General features: G+C 41.0%; 1 protein-coding gene and 1 long non-coding RNA gene across 3 annotated transcripts in view; one reads left to right on the plus strand and one right to left on the minus strand.

The window, feature by feature from the left end:
* Nucleotides 1-18,997, plus strand: part of LOC141128405 (large ribosomal subunit protein P2-like) — an 866,266-nt gene that overhangs the window by 363,620 nt on the left and 483,649 nt on the right. The window lies entirely within an intron of this gene.
* The window catches only part of LOC141128407 (uncharacterized), a 30,802-nt gene continuing 18,440 nt past the window's right edge, over nucleotides 6,636-18,997 (minus strand). The window contains exons 2-4 of one of the 2 annotated variants that reach the window (XR_012241686.1): nucleotides 17,644-17,837; nucleotides 14,606-14,681; nucleotides 6,636-8,387 (exon numbers count right to left, since the gene is read on the minus strand). This is a non-coding gene — a long non-coding RNA (uncharacterized lncRNA). The remainder of the gene's footprint in view (nucleotides 8,388-14,605; nucleotides 14,682-17,643; nucleotides 17,838-18,997) is intronic. The other variant, XR_012241687.1, reaches the window with a different exon arrangement.

Consider the following 18,997-nt stretch of genomic DNA (forward strand, 5'->3'; position numbering starts at 1 on the left):
TTGTCATTCAAAGTGTGACAGCGCTGAAAGCCGAAAATTGGCCTGGGCAGGAAGGGGGTAAAAGTGTACCATATTGAAGTGGTTAAGAAGGGGGATTTAGGAGTCTTACACTGTGAAAGAACCTTTCATCCTGTGACATCTTTGATGAATTTGTCAAGTGTCTCACTTCTTCAAAGCGTATACACATGAGGTATCTTTTGAGCCAAGGATAATTTCTGTAGTTTCTCAGTTGAAGTACAGCCCTGGAATGCAGGATCATGTTGGTTGTCCATTGCCCGAGTTCAATTAGCTGCAGTCTGGCAGACAGAAATTGCAGAAATACCTGGTTGCAGAGCTGGGCCTGCAAGACTAAAGAGACTTTATATAAACAGAATCTTTGAATTAAGAAACATCTTCAGTGGGTACAGTAGAAAGAAATGGCAGGGGTTACTAACTCTGGTTTGAACTCAAAGATGCCTTTTTCAACTTCACTATGTAACCTGACAAAATGTTATTGGTCTACATTTTCTACCATGAACCAAGTAAGATTTTTAACATCCTTAATATTTATTTTTAAGCACCAGTCTACCTGTGACCTCTGTACCTTTTTCTACCTTCTTCTCAGTTCTACTCTCCTGGGGGGGTGGCTTGGGATCTATAATGGGGCAAGACAGTTTTTGGAATGTCAATGATGATATCTAACATCCACATCTAAGAGACATAACCTAGACTGCACATACAAGGAGTTTTCACTGCCCACTTACAATACAATTAATGTTAGAGCATGGCCTACTACCTTTCACCCCCACACAGCTCTATCAGACCATCATTGCCTAATAGGGATGTGGAAGGTGGCAGGCTAACCTCATTAACATAAAAGATTGAAACATTTGCTTCCAGGTGTGTGAACTTAAATTAATAGTGTAAACGAGGCGCTGCTATCTGTGCTATCCTCTTTGGTAAGTCTATATAGATGAATACATTTGTAGACAACGCTTGCTCCACCAATGAAAATACTTAATTCCCCTTTAGCTATGACATATACTGTAAAATTACCATAACCAATCTGTATGAAAAATTATAAAAACAATAAACAAAAAATACAATTTGCATACAAGATATGATAGTAATCAAACAATAATAAAGTGACAACTAAAGTACAAAAAAAATTTTGTGCAAAACAAAGCCTTTTTTGTGTTTTTTAAGTGCTGTCGTGCTCCGTTCCCAAAATGATGACTGTGTGTCCACCACGTGAGTAAATGTAAACACTCCGCACTCAGATATAGTTGACTCCCCTACCTTACAGTAAGGAAAGTCTACTGGGCTTGTAGGTATTTTATTGGGGGACCTGTCCCACTGAGATGTCCTCCGAAGGCTCCCACCGCTGCAAGGTACCTCCGATGGTGGTTCAAAAGCTCCACAGCTGTGTTAGGCAGGTATATAACAAATGGAGGGAAGGCACCTCATAATGTAAAATCCTTTGGGTATTTATTCTTTATAAGGTATTTTACAAGTTAAAACAATTCATATAATAAAGATAAAGAGTGGGTGAAGATAAAAAATAAAAAGCGCCACTATAATGTTGCAAAATGGCCCCTTAAGAATCACGTGCGTTTCACACTCTGGGCCGGAAGCGATGCACGGGAGAGTCAGCTTGACGCATTTCGTCATCAAAGTGCAATGTTTTCAAAAGCAGGAAGCTCCCTTATGTGTCAATCACTTATATAACTTCCTTATAACAGAATGCATTTGTCCCCAAAGAATCACTCGTATGGTTCAGAAGAGACCATCAGGAAGTCCATCCCACTGATTCTGTTCATGTGTAATTAACCTTTTTCCATAATGTCATGAATACTATCATTAACTTTGTGGGGGTATCTTGTGGATATTCATATTAATTACACCCCAAATGATTAACGTATATGCTGGCATATAAGGCGACTGGGCGTATAAGATGACCCCCTAATTTTCCAGTTAAAACATAGGTTTTGGGCTATACTCGCTGTATAAGACTACTCCCCGTCCGAGGCAACACCATTTAAAAACATCAGATTTGATTTAAATAATTTTAATTAAAATGGTTATGACTTGCCGGTACTTAAAATCTTTCAAAATCCTCATCATGTTAATCATCTGGCATCATAAGCTCATCAATGACATCTGGTGATACATTTGTAAGACAGTCATCGTATGGATCAAATTCCGAATCAGATGGTGTGGCTTCAGCTTCGGCTTCCCCTTCATCTTGCCACAAGTAGTCGTCCTTTATACCATACAATGAATTTGACATGCCACACTTCTGTTTCTGCATCAATATCATTACAGGCTTTTATGACAAAGTTACCCAAAACATCCAACTGTGGAGCACGCATGTTTCCTCCTTTTGTGAATGACTTTTCGCCGCTAACCATCCACTCATTCCACTGTTCTCGAATGCGATCTTTAAATGGCTTGTTTAGGCACACATCCAGTGGCTGTACCAACGATGTCAATCCTGCAGGAATAACTGCCCGCATCTGTGTTTATTCTTACCAGACTTTTCTATGTGCTGGTAGTTAAATGGGCCCACACCAGTAGGCTACGTTCTCGACAAAGTCCACCTTGTCGCCTACTCCATACATCATCAAGCTATAGCTTTATCCCTTCTTCATCCATCCAGCCTTTTTCATTCACATGTACAAAAACTCCAACAGGGAACTTGATTTTAGACATTGTTTTTCTTTTAAAAATAATCATTGGTCTTAGTTTGGCGCCATCAGCTGTACATGCTAGTGCCACTGTAAAACTGCACTTCTCATATCCTGTTGTTTTAATTAACACTGTTTTTGCACCTTTTGGATTGACAGTTTTATTTCCAACCATATCGAAATTAAGGTCGTTTCATCCATATTTCAGATATTACTTAATGCTTAGCCGCGTTCCTTGCGCTGTTGTATTACAGATTGATGGAAATTACTTACTTTGCCGTCGAGATCTGCAGGTAATTTTTGTGCGATTTTGGTCTTTTACCTCAGTACCAGAGTTTTCCTTTCCAAGAACCTAGTACACCAGGATACAGTGGCCTTAAATCCTTTGCTGTGATCTGGGTTCGATTTGGCCCACTGAAGTGCAAACATACGTATGTTGTTTCGTGTCACTACATAACCATTTTGACGATGCTCATGCACCATGTCTGCTACATGATCAAGTTCTGGCCAATGTGGTGTGCCACTTCTTAAAGAGGAAGTAAACCCTGATGGGTTTTACTTCCTCTGTCTTTCTCTGCAAAGTAAAAGCATAATGGGCTAGTACGTGTGGCACCTGCAATTGTAACCTGCGCTGTCTCCGCTGATGGAAGCATCCATCTTCTGCCCTTTCTTCCAGGGCCGCGGACTCCGGCTCTGTGACTGGCTGGAGCAGCATGACGTCACTCCCACGCATGCGCACGGGAGCTGTAAGTCACGGCACATACGAGTGAAGAATTGGCATGGAGGTCAATTTCTTCACAGCGGATGTGCCAATTACATCATCGGCGCACTACAGAGTAAATATCTCCTAAACAGAGCACGTTTAGGAGATATTTCCACTACCTATAGGTGACACAGGAGGGTTTGCAACCACTTTAATGCACACTTTCTCCTTGGCATACTCTTTAATGCATCTTCATTTGCTTTCCAGTCTCGGACCATGTTTTCTGTTATTCCATTTTGTCTTGCAGCAGCATCACAGTTATGTTCCTTGGCAAAATGTCTACAACTTTCGGCTTGAAACTTGCTTCATATTTCCTTCTTGCTGGTGGAGCCATGATGGTGTTTTGTCTAGCAGCCAATTTTATTTACACCCACTAATCTGTCAGCCTACTGGATGTGCGGTAGCTTTGGCTACATACAGTATACCACGCTGAGCCAATCACGGCGAGTGATGTATTCTATTAATGAAAACAAAGCCTGCTCGGAATGGCAGAGGTTGTAACATCATCAGCCCGCCTCTCTGACTGAGCCAATCCGAGCAGGCTTTGTATTCATTAATAGAATACACCGCTCGCCGTGATTGGCTCTGCGCTGTATACTGTATGTAGCCTAAGCTATATATAAGTGCCTAGATATTTCAGGGCTGTGGTGGTCCATTTAAATTTGAAACTCTCCTGCAATGTATTGAGGAGGCATGGGGGGAGCCCAACACTCATGGCTTATGATTTGTTAAAATTTATCTTTAGATTAGATATATTCCCATATGTTTTGAATTCTTGGAGAAGGTTGGGGAGAGAGATTATCGGGTTTGTAAGAGTGAACAACATATCGTCCGCGTATGCGGCAATTTTCTGCTGCGTCTCACCCATGGTTACTCAGAAATATCTGCATGGGCCCGGACCGTTCGCAGGAAGGGCTCCAGTGACAGGGCAAAGAGGAGCGGGGATAGCGGGCATCCCTGGCGGGTTCCATTTTTGATCTCAAAGGGGGCAGACAGATTCCCATTTGCCCGAACTCGCGCTGTGGGGTTGGTGTAAACTGAAGCAATCCAATTTAGCATCCTGGTCCCCAAGCCCACATGTCGTAAAACCGAAGTCATGAAATGCCAATTCACCCTGTCAAAGGCCTTCTCCGCATCTGTACTTAGAAATATGCAGGGGGTCTTATTCTGATTAACTACATGCAAGATGTTGAGGGCTTTGATTGTGTGTATATAGTATTCTATTAGTTGATGTGTGGTGCCTATCACAAAAAGTGAAGTGCTTGATATTATCTTATCAACATTATGAAGTGGGGAAAAAAGGGATGTGAGAATTGTGTATAAATTGTAAATAAAAAAATAAAAATACAATGAAAAATGAAATAATGATAAGAATAAAATAATAATAAAAATAAATAAGAAAATAAAATTAAAAAATAAAGAATGAAAATAAATATACAATTTGTAAGTAAAAAAAAAAATAAACTACATGATCAGTATACTGTAATCCCCCTCTTGAATATGTAAATGTATGCCTCACCTAGTATTGGGACTATAAGTGGGAACTGCATGGTGGTCTGTTCTTTTACAATGTACATTTAATATATTAAAAATTTGATAGAAAACAGTTAACATCAATATCTATATTCAAACCCCCTGGACATAGGGTACCAAATTCATGTATCCAGCGGGTTTTATTTTGGGATACTGCTCGGGTCATGTTTATACCCCTCCAGTGTGGGTCTATTTTATCTATTCTACAGACTTTTAACAAACTAGGATTGATCCCTATTGTGGTGTATTCTAAAATGTTGTGACAGACTATGATTTTTATACCCCTTCCTTATGTTATTAAGGTGTTCCCTAATCCTTACACATAATTGTCTAGTAGTTCGGCCAACACATTGTTGGCCACAAGGGCAAGTCAACAGGTATGTAACATGTGTGCTTTGCCACATTTTTAATTTATTAATCTTATATACCTTGTTAGTGACAGATGATGTAAATGTGGTGATTTTCCTAGGTCTCTTTTTCACTGTCCTGCACATCTTACATTTTGCCACAAGTAAAAAATCCAGTAGTCAAAAATTGTTTCCAATCTTTTTGGGGGGGGGGGGGGGGTTGGGGTCAGGTACATTATGCACCAGTTTGTCCCTCAGATTCGGTGCCCTCCAGTAGTAAATCTTGGCCTATTTGTCAAAATTTTGGCCAAGGTACTGTCTTGGAGGAGAATAGACCAATATTTATATATTATTTTTTCACATTTTTTATACTGTCTGTAATAATCCGAAACAAGTACCATGCCATATTAATTTTCTTTGTTTGGTTTATCTGTCAACAGTTCTCTCCTGTCCATAGCTCCCACTTCTTTTCCTATTTCTCTCAATTTATTATCTCTATACCCTTTATCTTTAAATCTCTCTAGAAGCACTTCTGCCTGTTTTTTATATTCCTTTATATCTTTGCAGTTTCTGCAACATTATAGTGGCGTTTTTTTATTTTTTACCTTCATCCACTTTTTATCTTTTTAGATTATAAATTGTTTTAACTTGTAAAATACCTTACCAAGAATAAATACCCAAAGGATTTTACACTGGGGAGCCTTCTCTCTCTCTCTCTCTCTCTCTCTATTTGTTACATACCTGCCTAACACGGCTGTGGAGCTCTGAAACCACCATCGGAGGTACCTTGCACAGATGGAAGCCATCGAAGGACATCACAGTGGGACAGGTCCCCCAATAAAAGACCTACAAGCCCAGTAGACTTTCCTTATTGTAAGGTAGGGGAGACAACTATATCTGGTGAGTGTGGAGTGTTTACATTAACTCACACGCACAGTCGTCATTTTGTGAACGGAGCGCAACGGCACTTTTTTTTGTTTTTATAATTTTTCATACAGATTGGTTATGGGAATCTTACAGTATATGTCATAGTTAAAGGGGTATTACGCACTTCTTTCTTTGGTGGAGCAAGCGCTGTCTACAAATGTATTCATCTATATAGCTTCATTACTACCAAGAAGTCACTTTAGGAGTATTAAGGATGGCAGCCCTAAAGTCTGTGCCTTGCAGCTAACATAGGGCACATGTCATACCTGACAAATCATATTAATCCAAACAAAAGTATTTCTTTACAAAATGCTGTTTCTGAGTACCCCAGAGTATATGGCCGCCTGAGCAATGACTGATACACTTGCAGTAAAATAAAAGTATCAGAAAAACACAATGCAAAACCTGAACATTTATTACATAAATGTAAATATGGCCATTCCCCTGTAAATAAAATAGCAAATTACACACAGAAGCAATGTTTGTATAATTTGATGCACCGATATGTTTATTGCATTAAGCAGATTTATTTCACAACTGGATTATGTTTACCAGCTACTACATTTTCTTACCGCTTTCTATGCTTCTACTGTGACAAAGTAAGATATTGCCTTTAAACTCTAGAACATAGTTCTCAGTCCTACAATCTAGCTTCAGTAATATTGCATAATATGCAGATTTCCAGTCAAAAACAACGATGAATTAGCCACTGTCTGAACTAGGTATGTTTCCTTTATGTTTCCAATGGGCACAAAAAAAAAAGACCACAAATCTACAAAATTAATTGGTCACTGGTCAAAACAAACCCCCAGCTCCAACTGCTAAAGTACATAAAGGTAAAGTTATAGTTTTAAAGTAACCTTTTAGCTAGAGGACTGAAACTCAAACAGAGCCATCCGCAAAAGAGGATTACTCACACCTACATTGCAGGCAGGTGGCAACTTCAATCATTTAGCCTGTCTTGAAGAGCTTCAGTTACTTCTGAGATCTAATACTTCAAGGGAAATCAGGCATCCACAATAAATAAAATTGTTGAATTCCAGCTGGACATGCTCTTTAAGAGAGTGCTGTCTAGGTAAAATCTGAACTCTGGGAAAAGCAAATATTGTCCAAATTCAAGAGGCATGTACATTCTTAATTAAATCTTGGTGTTTCTTCAACATTTGTGGATTAAAACAACGTTAAATTTTAAGCCTAGGTTCACACTAATGCGATGCGGGAAACCCCACGATCCATGTGGGTGTCAGTGCAATTTTAACAATACCTAAATGCAGGTTGCAAATGCAGTGTGTTTGCTGGCACTGGACTGCATGGTACAAAAGTGGTTGCCTGAGACAAACAAGTTAAAAACTGTTTAGTTTAGAAGCTACTGGTCTACAAACTAGCAGACATTTGTTTTTTGGACAGTGAAGGTCATACACTGGTCTTCACTCAGTGTTCCAGGAACTGTTGTTTGTATTTGTAATGGTAAACCAGGTTGAATTACTAATATCACATTGTATTCCAACTGATCTGCGAGTTGGTCTTATTTGTATCTGAAAACTCTTATCTTTAGTTCGCACTGGTATATCGCATTGAGTAGACTTATGTACCTGTCCAGGAAAGAACCCAATCATAGTTCCAATAGTTCTTATAGCTCGTGGTCTGTATTTTCTTTTCCGTGGAAATGTTGGTTCTGATTTTTGTAGTGCTTCAGAGGAAGGTGTTGACATCTGTATGCCATGTTCTAGAGGGAACTTCGGGAAATCTTGCAATGGATATGACATTACATCTTCAGGCTGAAACATTCCTGTAGCTATGCGTTGCTCAGGCAATGGACCAGCAATATGCTTTCTGCGATGTTTTGTTGAATATTGCGTTGGTGGACAGTCTGGAAATATAGTGGGAATAGCATCTTTTTTTTTCAAAAAGGGTAGGAATCCTCTAAGTTCATACATATCAGGAGTGAAATGCAGAGAACAGATTCTATAAGTTCCTCTTGTGCTGCTAACAATTTTTTCTGCAAATCCTTCCAAGTCATCAAAAGTTTGTTTCATTTGCGTCAGCCATTGCTTTACACTGTCTTTGTCTGGGGGAAACGAGTGGAGCATTATGTCATCTGTCTTGTTTCTGGATGAAGTGTTACATCCTCTTACCATACACACTGGCATTCTTAAAGAGAAAAAACAAGTGATAAAATTATTTAGCTGATAAAGAATATTGGAGAGAGACTCTCTGCCTCTCTATAATATTAGCCAAGTTATCTGCTGCTGCAATCAGACTTTCCACACTGCTGCATTGCTATGGGCTCCCTGATTGCTCAAATACAGTTATTATAAGGGCTAAAGGTTTTGTACCTTAATGCAGTCTATGCATTCATGTAAAAAAAGCCCATCTAAGTGCAGCTTCCTCCTCCCAGCCCCCCTTAAACCTACCTGAGCCAGATCTCGATCAAGCAAAGTGCACAAGAGCAGCAGCTCTCTTCCTCCTCATAGGCTCAGAGACAGCAGTGGGAGTCATTGGCTCCTACTGCTGTTAATTATAGCCAGTGAGGAGGAAGCAGGGGGCTGAGCCAAGTCACACTTAACCACTTCAATACTGGGTACTTTCCCCCCTTCCTGCCCAGGAAAATTTTCATCTTTCAGTGCTGTCGCATTGTGAATGACAATTGCGCGGTCATACGACACTGTACTCAACTACATTTTTATCATTTTATTCCCACAAATAGAGCTTTCTTTTGGTGGTATTTGATCACCACTGGGGTTTTTATTTTTTGCTAAACATAAAAGACCAACATTTTTAAAAAAACACGTTTTTCTTCATTTGTTATAAAATTTTGTTTTCTCCTTCACTGACGGGCACTGATGAGGCTGCACTAATGGGCACTGATGAGGCGGCACTAATGGGCACTGATAAGGTGGCACTGATATGTAGAACTGATGGGCACGGATAGGCGGCACTGATATGCAGCACTAATAAGTGGCACTGATAGATGGCACTGGATAGGTAGCACTGATGAGGAGCTACTGACAGGCATTACTGATTGGCATCTGAAGGGCACTGACAGGCATTACTGATGGGGCACTGATTGGCACATTTTTGGGTGCTGACTGGCACTTTGGTGGGCACTGACAAGCGTTGCTGATGGGGCACAGACTGGCAGCTGATGGGCACGGATTGATAGCTGATGGGCACCTCTCATGGAGGCTGCGCTGATAATTAATGTACTGATTATCAGCGCAGACCTCTGACAGGGAGAGCCATTGATTGGCGTGAACCGAGGAAAGTCGTTTACTGGCACTTCCTGGTTCACGCTGTGGTCAGCTGTGATTGGTCACAGCTGATCACGTGGTAGGGAGCCTCTGTCAGAGGCTCCTTACCACGATCAGAGATGCAGTGAGTCATTGTGACACACAGCAACACCGATCGTTGCACGCGCCAGGATGTTATCCTGAAAGACGTCATATGACGTCCACTCAGGATAACAGAACCACCGCCCGGCCGTCATTCTGCTATAGGCCTGGGAGGGAAGTGGTTAATCAACAGACACATAAAGCCAGCTCAGGAGTGAACCAGCATGAGTGCCTCAACAGCAAACTGCTTGCTATGGTGGGCACTCAGCTTGGGGGGGGGGGCAGGAGTGCTGACGGGGGACCCGAGAAGATGAAGGCTGGGCTGTGCAAAACAATTGCACAGAGCAGGAAAGCGTAACATGTTTGTTATTTTTAAAAAATTAAGGGTTTACAATCACTTTGCCTTAGTAGCCACTTTATCTCTTGGGGTTCTCTCATCTGAGGTTTCCCCCATTTTATCTTTTTTACAAAATTACTTAGAACCCCCAAACATTATACATTTTTTTTCTAACACCCTCGAGAATAAAATGGCGGTCGTTGCAATACTTTCTGTCACATCGTATTTGCGCAGTGGTCTTACATGCGCACTTTTTTGGGAAAAAATACACTTTTTGAAATTAAAAAAATAAGACAACAGTAAAGTTAACTCAATTTTTTTTTATATTGTGAAAGATAAAGTTACGTTAAATTGATACCCAACATGTCATGCTTCAAAATTGTGCCCGCTTGTGGAATGGCGACAAACTTTTACCCTAAAAAATCTCCATATTGGATGTTTAAAAAATTCTACAGGTTGCATGTTTTGAGTTACAGAGGAGGTCTAGGGCTAGAATTATTGCTCTCACTCTATCGATCGCGGCGATACTTCACATGTGTGGTTTGAACACCAGTTTCATATGCGGGCGCTGCTCACGTATGCGTTCGCTTCTGCATATGAGCTTGGCGGGACCGGGCGTGTTCAAAATGTATTTTTTTATTCTTATTTATTTTACCTTTTATTTTATTTTTTTTACACTGTTTTAAAAAAAAAAGTGTCAATTTATTCCTATTACAAGGAATGTAAACATCCATTGTAATAGAAAAAAAGCATGACAGGACTTAACCACTTTAATACAGGGCACTTATACACCTTCCTGCCCAGACCAATTTTCAGCTTTCAGCGCTGTCGCATTTTGAATGCCAATTGCGTGGTCATGCTACACTGTACCCAAACTAAATTTTTATCATTTTGTTCCCACAAATAGAGCTTTCTTTTGGTGGTATTTGATTACCTCTGGGATTTTTATTTTTTGCTAAACAAATAAAAAAAGACCGAAAATTTGGGGAAAAAAAATGTTTTTTTTGTTTCAGTAACAAAACTTTGTAAATAAGTAAGTTTTCTCCTTCACTGATGGGCACTGATGGGGCTGCACTGATGGGCACTGATAAGGCAGCATGATGGGCACCGATAAGGTGGCACCAATGAGGTGGAACTGCTGAGGTGACATTGATGGGCATTGATAGGTGGCACTGATATGCGGCACGGATAGGCGGCACGGATGGGCACTGATAGGCGGCACGGATGGGCACTGATGGGCGGCACGGATGGGCACTGATAGGCGGCACGGATGGGCACTGATAGGCGGCACGGATGGGCACTGTTATGTATGGTACTGATGGATGCCAATCAGTGCCAAACAATAATGCCTGCCAATCAGTGATGCCCATTATGGGCACTGATTGGCATCCATTGTGGGCACTGATTGGCATCCATTGTGGGCACCGATTGGCATCCATTGTGGTCTAGGGTGGCATACCTTGTGGTGACATCCCTGGTGGTCCTAGTGGCGTCCCTGGTGGTCCAGTGTGGGCATCCTCAGGGGGGCAGCGCTGATAATCGATCAGCACAGACCCCCCCTGTCTGATGAGCAGCCGATTGGCTCTCCTCTACTCGCGTCTGACAGACGCGAGTGAGGAAAAGCCGATCACCGGCTCTTCCTGTTTACATCGTGATCAGCTGTGATTGGACAGGGCTGATCACGTGGTAAAGAGTCTCCGTCAGACTCTTTACCGAGATCGTAGTTGCGGTGTGTCAGACGGGGGCGCGCAGCGGCTTAATATCCTGAAGACGTCATATGACGCCCAGTCAGGTTGTTGAAACCACTTTGCCGCCGTCATTTTGCTATATGGCGGGCGGCAAGTGGTTAAATATGAGATCTGGGGGCAAAAAGCAAAAAGACCTCAGATCTCATATTTACACCAAAATGCATAAAAAAAAAAAAAAAAAAAAAAAAATTGTCATTTAAAAAAATGAAAAAAAATGGCCCTTTAAGAGCTATGGGCGGAAGTGACGTTTTGACGTCACTTCCGCCCTGCAATGATATGGAGATGGGTGGGGGCCATCTTCCCCTTACTCGTCTCCATGTCAGGCCACAGGAAGGATCTGATTACCTTCGCCACTGCCAACGGCTCCGGTAAGCGGCGGAGGGGGGGCCCTCTCCCACCACTGATAAAAGTGATTTTGCGGCGAATCGCAGAAACCACTTTTATCTTAAACCGGACCGCTCACTGAAAAAGAGGATAGCTGGGTTATGGCAGCTAGCTCCTGCCATAACAACGATATTCCTCTTCAAACAGCTAAGGTATAACAACGGTGGCCAGTCCGGAAGTGGTTAACACCCAACATCACTCAACTCCTTCCCATGGAGTCCCGGCCTTTAGGAGCACTTGTGATGTCAGCAGTAAACACCTATGTTCATTGTTGGAATTTCTGCTAATGGTGTGGAGCTCAGTGGAATCCACCCAATACCACACTCTAATAACCAGCCTCAATCAGCAAGGAAACCATATTATATACTAGGAAACGTAGTCTAATAGCAGAAATACACAACACATTGGTATGATGTTGATTTTGACAGGTGTATTTTGTCAAAACCCATCCATAATCTGGTGCTGAATAAAAACAATTGTTATGGTCACCTTTGATCAATATTCAAAACTAAAAAAAGTATTGCATAGTTCATGCAGGGAGGAACAACTTTCAGTAGCCCTGGAGTTGGCATTCAAAATTAAATGTTATAGTGAGTTAAGGCTTAGGTCAGGTTAAGGCATTAGGTCCCATAGCTACAGTGGGGACGGAAAGTATTCAGACCCCCTTAAATTTTTCACTCTTTGTTATATTGCAGCCATTTGCTAAAGTCATTTAAGTTAATTTTTTTTCCTCATTAATGTACACACAGCACCCCATATTGACAGAAAAACACAGAATTGCTGACATTTTTGCAGATTTATTAAAAAAGAAAAACTGAAATATCACATGGTCCTAAGTATTCAGACCCTTTGCTGTGACATTCATATATTTAACTCAGGTGCTGTCCATTTCTTCTGATCATCATTGAGATGGTTCTACACCTTCATTTGAGTCCAGCTGTGTTTGATTATACTGATTGGACTTGATTAGGAAAGCCACACACCCGTCTATATAAGACCTTACAGCTCACAGTGCATGTCAGAGCAAATGAGAATCATGAGGTCAAAAGGAACTGCCTGAAGAGCTCAGAGACAGAATTGTGGCAAGGCACAGATCTGGCCAAGGATACAAAAACATTTCTGCTGCACTTAAGGTTCCTAAAAGCACAGTGGCCTCCATAATCCATAAATGCAAGACGTTTGAGACGACCAGAACCCTTCCTAGAGCTGGCCATCAGGCCAAACTGAGCTGGAAAGAAGAGCCTTGGTGAGAGAGGTAAAGAATAACCCAAAGATCACTGTGGCTGAGCTCCAGAGATGCAGATGGGAGAAAGTTGTAGAAAGTGAACCATCACTGCAGCCCTCCACCAGTCTGGGCTTTATGGCAGAGTGGCCCGACGGAAGCCTCTCCTCAGTGCAAGACACATGAAAGCCCGCATGGAGTTTGCTAAAAAAACATCCGAAGGACTCCAAGATGGTGAGAAATAAGATTCTTTGGTCTGATGAGACCAAGATAGAACTTTCTGGCTTTAATTCTAAGCGGTATGTGTGGAGAAAACCAGGCACTGCTCATCACCTGTCCAATACAGTCCCAACAGTGAAGCATGGTGGTGGCAGCATCATGCTGTGGGGGTGTTTTTCAGCTGCAGAGACAAGACGACTGGTTGCAATCGAGGGAAAGATGAATGCGGCCAAGTACAGGGATATCCTGGATGAAAACCTTCTCCAGAGTGCTCAGGACCTCAGACTGGGCTTGAAGGTTTACCTTCCAACAAGACAATGACCCTAAGCACACAGCTAAAATAATGAAGGAGTGGCTTCACAACAACTCCGTGACTGTTCTTGAATGGCCCAGCCAGATCCCTGACCCAATTGAGCATCTCTGGAAAAACCTAAAAATGGCTGTCCACCAACGTTTACCATCCAACCAGACAGAACTGGAGAGGATCTTCAAGGAGGAATGGCAGAGGATCCCCAAATCCAGGTGTGAAAAACTTGTTGCATCTTTCCCAAAAAGACTCATGGCTTTATTAGATCAAAAGGGTGCTTCTACTGAATACTGAGCAAAGGGTCTGAATACTTAGGATCATGTGATATTTCAGTTTTTCTTTTTTAATAAATCTGCAAAAATGTCAACAATTCTGTGTTTTTCTGTCAATATGGGATGCTGTGTGTACATTAATGAGGAAAAAAATGAACTTAAATGATTTTAGCAAATGGCTGCAATATAACAAAGAGTGAAAAATTTAGGGGGTCTGAATACTTTCCGTCCCCACTGTATGTTGAAGTTTGAAGTGCATCTAAACCAAGAACAAAAATGTAATATTGTGCAGCTTACCAGTCTTTGAATGTGGTGGCTTCATTGTTTAGGCTTTTATTTCTTTATTTTGAAACAATGATCCTGCCAGTAACATATTTCCTGTCCTAGCTTGACAGAGCTCATTCACTGTACTGTATCTATTCAAGAGCCTCCTCGTCACTCTGGGAAAGAAGTGTGTTGTGACTACAGAGCATCTCCTATACTTTATCATATTGTGAAATAATCAGTAACCGTAACAAATATATTGTTAATTTTTTTTAAATACTTACTTGAGCAATATCTGAAAAACATACAGTCCTTTGACAACTTAACCTTCTTCCAAAGCATGTGTAACTGACAATACAACTGCAAAAAAAATAGAACAATTATATTGTTAGTAATTAAATCTGCTGCTGTTTTCTAGAAGTGTCATGTTGGTTATACGGTGCCTTGAAAAAGTATTCATACCCCCCTGAAATTTTCCACATTTTGTCATGTTACAACCAAAAACATAAATGTATTTTATTGGGATTTCGTGTGATAGACCAACACAAAGTGGCACATAATTGTGAAGTGGAAGGGAAATGATAAATGGTTTTCAACATTTTTTTACAAATGAATATGTGAAAAGTGTGGCATGCATTTGTATTCAGCCCCCGAGTCTACTTCGTAGAACCCCTTTTCACTGCAATTACACCTGTAAGTCTTTTTGGGTATGTCTCTACCAGCTTTGCACATCTAGAGAGTGAAATTATTGCATATTCTTCTCTGCAAAATAGCTCAAGCTTTGTCAGATTGGATGGAGAGCGTCTGTGAACAGCAATTTTCAAGTCTTGTCACAGATTCTCAATTGGACTCAAAGGTCTGAACTTTGACTGGGCCATTCTAACACATGAATATGCTTTTAACTAAACCATTTCATTGTAGCTCTGGCTGTATGTTTAGGGTTGTTGTCCTGCTGGAAGGTGAACCTCCGCCCCAGTCTTAAGTCTTTTGCAGATTCTAACAGGTTTTCTTCTAATGCCACGTACACACGGCCAGACTTGCCAACAGGCTAAACTCCGTCGGCATTTCCAACAGAAAGTTATAGAACATGTTCTATATCTGAGTCCGTCGGAAATGTCAACAGAAAAAGTCAGACGGGCCAGACACATGGTCGGAATGTCCGAATGAAAGCTCCCATCGGACTTTTTCTGTCGGGTAGTCCGGCCGTGTTTGCGCAGCATAAGATTGCCCTGTGTTTGGCTCCATCCATCCTCCCATCAACTCTGACCAGCTTCCCTGTCTCTGCTGAAGAAAAGCATCCCATCAACATGATGCTGCCACCACCATGTTTCACGGTGAGTTTGGTGTTTAAGGTGATGTGCAGTATTAGTTTTCCGTCACACATAGGGGGTCATTTACTATAGCGCCAAAAAATTCTCCTGCAGTACCAAAAAATAACTCTCAAAAAAGGCCAGAAAGACTTCAACTCTCAGAAAGTCAGCGCTAATGCAAATGGAAAGCAGCACTATTATGGCAATAATGCCTGTCAGATCACATATGCTGGAATAGTGGAAGTCAATGGGGCTCGAACCTGCAAAATCCAAAGTTCTCACTGAAGGCCTATATGCAAGTTCTTTGCCATAAAAAGTGTTTGGAGACCTGGGTCCTGCCCCAGGGGACATGGATCAATGCCAACATTTTTCTTTAAAAACTGCCGTTTTTTCGGGAGCAGTGATTTTAATAATGCTTTGAGTGAAACAATAAAAGTGTAATATTCCTTTAAATTTTGTACCTGGGGGGTGTCTATAGTATGCCTGTAAAGGGGCGCATGTTTCCCGTGTTTAGAACAATCTGACAGCAAAATGACATTTCAAAGGAAAAAAAGTCATTTAAAACTACTCGCGGCTATTAATGAATTGTCGGTCCGACAATACACATAAAAGTTCATTGATAAAAACGGCATGGGAATTCCCCACAGGGGAACCCTGAACCAAAATTTAAAAAAAATGACGTGGGGGTCCCCCTAAAATCCATACCAGGCCCTTCAGGTCAGAAGAACCAGAAGAAGAAGAAGAAGATGATGGAGGAAGAAACTGAAGGAAGATAGAAGATAGAAGAAAGAAGAAGCATTTAAATAAAGGACTTGTCAAAAACTGTCTCTTGTCCTTTTTAACAGTTTTTACAGTGAACTTAACAGTTTTTTTGTGAAATGGTAGGGGTATTTTTGTACCCCCTTACCATTTCACACAGGGGGAGGGCCGGGATCTGGGGGTCCCCTTGTTAAAGGGGGCTTCCACATTCCGATAAGCCCCCCTCCCGCAGACCCCCACAACCACCGGGCAAGGGTTGTGGGGATGAGGCCCTTGTCCCCATCAACATGGGGACAAGGCGTTTTGGGGGGCTACCCCAAAGCACCCTCCCAATGTTGAGGGCATGTGGCCTGGTACGGTTCAGGAGGGGGGGCGCTCTCTCGCCCCCCCTCTTTTCCTGCAGCCTGCTAGGTTGCGTGCTCGGATAAGGGTCTGGTATGGATTTTTAGGGGGGACCCCACACCATTTTTTTTTTTAGCGTGGGGTTCCCCTTAAAATCCATACCAGACCTGAACGGTCTGGTATAGATTTTGTGGGGGACCCCACGCCATTTTTTTTTTTCAGTTTTGGCCGGGGTTCCCCTTAATATCCATACCAGACCTGAAGGGCCTGGTATGGAATTTAGGGGGACCCCCCACGCCATTTTTTTTTTTAATTTTGGTTCGGGGTTCCTCTGTGGGGAATTCCCATGCCGTTCTTATCAATGAACTTTTATGTGTATTGTCGGACCGGCAATTCATTAATAGGCGCGAGTAGTTTTAAATGACTTTTTTTCCTTTGAAATGTCATTTTGCTGTCAGACTATTCTAAACATGGGAAACATGCGCCCCTTTACAGGCATACTATAGACACCCCCCAGGTACGAAATTTAAAGGAATATTACACTTTTATTGTTTCACTTTAAGCATTATTAAAATCACTGCTCCCAAAAAAACAGCCATTTTTAAAACTTTTTTGCATTGATACATGTCCCCTGGGGCAGCACTTTTGATTATTCATGTACGTGTCCCATAGACTTTAACCACTTGCCTACTAGGCCAATTCTGACATTTTCTCCTACATGTAAAAATCATAATTTTTTGGCTAGAAAATTACATAGAACTCGCAAACATTATATATGTTTTTTTTAGCAGAGACCCTAGACAATACAATGGCGGTCATTGCAACTTTTTATCTAGCAGGGTATTTGCGCAGCAATTTTTGGAATGTGTTTTTTTTAGGAATAATAACAGTTTACTTTAATGCACACTTACTCCTTGGCATACTCTTTAATGCATCTTCATTTGCTTTCCAGTCTCGGACCATCTTTCAGTCTCATCCAAAATTATTGCTCTCGCTCTAACGTTCACAGTGACACCTCACATGTGTGGTTTGAACACCGTTTCATATGTGGGCGGGACTTATGTATGCGTTCGCTTCTGCATGCGAGCTCATGGGGACAGGGGCGCTTTAAAAAAAAAAAAAAAAAATTTTTAATGTTAATTTTACTTTTTTTATTTTAGCTTGACACTTTTTTTCCCCCCAAAATTTTTTTGATCACTTTTGTTTCTATTACAAGGAATTTAAACATCCCTTGTAATAGGAATAAGCATGACAGGTGCTCTTTACAGTGAGATGTGGGGTCAATAAGACCCCACATCTCACCTCTAGGTTTAGGTTTAGAAGCCTGAAAAAAAAACAAAAAAAAAAACGATCTCTGCTTCCCAGCCGAAGCGGCGACGTTTTTTTTTAATACAGAGGCCGGGCGTGACATCATAACATCACACCCAGCCTCCGAACCATCATAGAGACTCCAGCGACCATCTGAATATTTGGAAATAATAAGAAGCACAAAAAATTGTGATTCATTTTAAATTTGCATCAGCAATGGTATTGTTTGTGGATTATAAAGACACCTGTAACAAGTGAAAGTGACAGAGAAAAATATATTTTACCAAAACATCAAAACATTCCACATTCTAGTATTCTTAAAATCAAAATATTTTAAGTAGAAGCAACAACGTTGCAAAGGAAAATTAATTTCACAAATGTATCTTTATTTCAGAAAGATACATTTCATCTCAACATTAAAAGGTTTTTTTTTTTTGTGAAAGTTAGAATTGTTGCATTAGAATCAATGGCTAATACTTCATTTGGACTAGAATAGAGCAGATTTTCATTTTAAAAAAATGCTCTCTAAATAGCTCTCATTTTGGTATTTACTATAGCGTCAGCTAAAAAAGACACTTGAGTTAAAATGAGAGCTATTTTCAGGTCTGAGCATGCTCAGTTGTGTTGGCACCTAGTTGTCCAAAACAGGGAATTTTTCACTTCTCAGACTTTTAAAGATATTTCAGTGTAGAAATCACTTTTTCACACAGTTTAAAAGCAGATTATCTTTAAATAATATTCCGCATATTTCAGTACCATTTAGGCAATTATATCATGCTCTAAACATTATTTCCATGTGCAATTCTCCAGGTTTTAGCAGAGTAAGGGTTTGGGCGTTATTTGGTTTCAGGGAGCTATAGTAAATTCGATTTTGGGAAAATATTCTCACCAGCGCTATAGTGAATAACGGTTTAGCGCTAATTACCGCAAATTAGCGCTATTAGCGCCGCAGCTCTA

This window comes from Aquarana catesbeiana, linkage group LG02, assembly GCF_042186555.1.
Source record: "Aquarana catesbeiana isolate 2022-GZ linkage group LG02, ASM4218655v1, whole genome shotgun sequence".
In the NCBI taxonomy this organism is placed as follows: Eukaryota; Metazoa; Chordata; class Amphibia; order Anura; family Ranidae; genus Aquarana; species Aquarana catesbeiana.